We start from the raw sequence: 3476 nt of genomic DNA on the forward strand, positions 1-3476 counted from the left end.
AAAAAACTTTCTTTTAGATGCTATCCAGTCAAATGATACCATATATGTACACATTAAGCTGTGCAAAAGAGAAAATAAACAGAGTGCAGAACATAGTTTTACAGCTAAAGAGAAAATGCAGATTAAAAAATGCATTATTGCAATGAGGTAGATTGGAAGATAGGGGACTTCATCCCTGCCATGTGAGAGGTCCGTTCAAAAGTCAGTCATACAGCAGGGAAACGGGTCCCTCAACTCATTTGCCCTTGCTGACCATGATGCCCCATCTACAAGTCTGATAACAGCAGGAAATAAACTGTTCTTGAATCGCGTGGTACATGCTTTCGAGCTTCTGCCTTACAGGTATGGGGAGAAGAGCAAATGGCCAGGTGTGAATGGTTTGAGGTGCAATGATTGTTTTATTTTAAAACAGCCAACACTTTAAACCAAACTTTCAATATTAGAAGTAAAAATAGAAAATGCTGTAAGCAGCAAGCAGGCAGCAGTAATGCTGAGAGAACAGTTAAACCTTCAGGTCAAAGACCATTCTTCAGAATCAGATGAAAAACCAAGTTAGAAAGAAGGCAATGATGGGTTGGATAGGACAAATGAAATATCACTGAAAAGGGTTACTCACATAATCCCAATGTTTAGAGATTAGTGAAGGAAGTTCAAAAGGGAGAAAATTAAACAAATGTGAAATGTGGGTCAGAGGTATTGCTGAAACTTGAAACCCAGACGAGAATGCTGGAAATGCCCTGAATATTAGGCAGTGTCTGCAGAGAGAGAAAAAATCAAGCTAATATTAGAATGCAGTAGTTTATTAATTTCTCTAACATCCACATGAGGATGAAGAGCAATGTGTTTCGTGAGCCTTACAGATCAATAGACAGAAACAAAGCTGGATACAACCAGAACTAAAATATGGCTAGGTTTGAGGACGAAATGGTCTTTTGTGAAATATGACACCAAACGTGTATTTTCAATAATCATACAACCTTTCAACAACATTGTGAATGAGCACAGTTGACATAAATCTAATTGATAAGTTATTTTTCTCATTGAAAGGGGAATTTAGTACCAAAAATGGCAGGAATTGGACTCAGCTGTGAATCAGACTGATTCTACATAGCAACAAGCCTCGAACATTTTTAGTTCTACTTTTAAGTGCACCACATTTCATAAATGTCCTTTGCGCTATGAAAAACCGCAGTTTAATTTAGAATATAATTCATGTTCATAAGTTATAGGGCCAGAATTAGGCCATTAGGCCAATCAAGTCTACTCCGCCATTCAATCATAGCTGATCTATCATTCCTTCTCAACCCCATTCTCTTGCCTTCTCTCCATAACCCCTGACACCCTTCCTTACTAATATATCTCAAACAGTTGTTACACTATATCAGTGAGAATGCTAAACGACTACTTAACCTCAAAGGCTGATACCAGCAAATATTAATCTGGATATATAATGGTATAGCTTTTCTGATATGTTCAGTCTACAATTTTATTGTGGCCATTGTTAAGCAGCCTCAGGTTTTGGCACAGTACTGACCGAAGGTAAAGGTCCTGTTAAATGTTTTGGCTCCAGTCTGCACGTGTCCATTTTATTTAGACTGTATCAACCCTAGACTAACCCAGGCTAGTTAACATGCCACATGCATATCTGCTTGACATTTAAATCAACACTTTAAATGTTCAATTTCACCAAAATCCCATGGTTTTATACTCTGGAATATTCCCTGCAGATGTTCCTACCTGTGCCTCTAAAGCACTGTAATAACCTCAGTTCAAACTCCAAGCACAATTTTCCCAGACTACATTCTCTTGATTGATCCTCTAACTTTCTTTTGTTTACTAAACAAGGAACTCGATTCTGTGTAAAGCTTGGTCAGGCTTTTACGAGATCTGGAATTTAATGAACTGAAGGATGCAGCCAAATGAGCAGACACCAAATTCAATTTATGCAGCCTAAGATAAAGAATATCAATTAATTCACAGAGGGCTTCAGAAAAATTAAAAGAAAAAGTAATTGATATTTAAATACAATTATCTTTATTGCTTTATAACTGCGAAATATGTGATGTGAAAAATAAATTACTCAATTGTACCAAGATTAGCTCAGATCCCACTGCGGCACATGACCTAATTAAATCACAGAGAGACACATAGTGTTGGAGCAACTCAGCGGGTCAGGCAGCATCTCTGAAGAAAAAGGATGGGTGACGTTTCGGGTAAGGACCATTCTACACACTAAGTAGGGGGTGGTGGTGAAGAGCTGGAGGCGTGAAAATAAATTGATCCTGGTCTTTTCTCGCCTCCAGCTCTTCACCTACCCCCCCCCACCCCCCCTCCACCTACAGTCTAAAGAAGGGTCCCACCCCGAAACGTCACCCACCCCTTTTCTCCAGAGATGCTGCCTGACCCGCTGAATTACTCTAGCACTTTGAATCTATCTTTGGTATAAACCTGTATTTCCTTGTTTCTACTATTAAACTGACAATGGGAACGGATCCGCCGGGGATAAATGGGTCCCTTTCGGAATGGCAGGCAGTGACCAGTGGGGTACCGCAAGGTTCGGTGCTGGGACCCCAGCTATTTACGATATACATTAATGACTTAGACGAAGGGATTAAAAGTACCATTAGCAAATTTGCAGATGATACTAAGTTGGGGGGTAGTGTGAATTGTGAGGAAGATGCAATAAGGCTGCAGGGTGACTTGGATAGGTTGTGTGAGTGGGCGGATACATGGCAGATGCAGTTTAATGTAGATAAGTGTGAGGTTATTCACTTTGGAAGTAAGAATAGAAAGGCAGATTACTATCTGAATGGTGTCAAGTTAGGAGGAGGGGGAGTTCAACGAGATCTGGGTGTCCTAGTGCATCAGTCAATGAAAGGAAGCATGCAGGTACAGCAGGCAGTGAAGAAAGCCAATGGAATGTTGGCCTTCGTAACAAGAGGAGTTGAGTATAGGAGCAAAGAGGTCCTTCTACAGTTGTACCGGGCCCTGGTGAGACCGCACCTGGAGTACTGTGTGCAGTTTTGGTCTCCAAATTTGAGGATGGATATTCTTGCTATGGAGGGCGTGCAGCGTAGGTTCACTAGGTTAATTCCCGGAATGGCGGGACTGTCGTATGTTGAAAGGCTGGAGCGATTGGGCTTGTATACACTGGAATTTAGAAGGATGAGGGGGGATCTTATTGAAACATATAAGATAATTAGGGGATTGGACACATTAGAGGCAGATAACATGTTCCCAATGTTGGGGGAGTCCAGAACAAGGGGCCACAGTTTAAGAATAAGGGGTAGGCCATTTAGAACGGAGATGAGGAAGAACTTTTTCAGTCAGAGGGTGGTGAAGGTGTGGAATTCTCTGCCTCAGAAGGCAGTGGAGGCCAGTTCGTTGGATGCTTTCAAGAGAGAGCTGGATAGAGCTCTTAAGGATAGCGGAGTGAGGGGGTATGGGGAGAAGGCAGGAACGGGGTACTGATTGAG

This window comes from Rhinoraja longicauda, chromosome 21, assembly GCF_053455715.1.
Source record: "Rhinoraja longicauda isolate Sanriku21f chromosome 21, sRhiLon1.1, whole genome shotgun sequence".
NCBI lineage: Eukaryota > Metazoa > Chordata > Chondrichthyes > Rajiformes > Arhynchobatidae > Rhinoraja > Rhinoraja longicauda.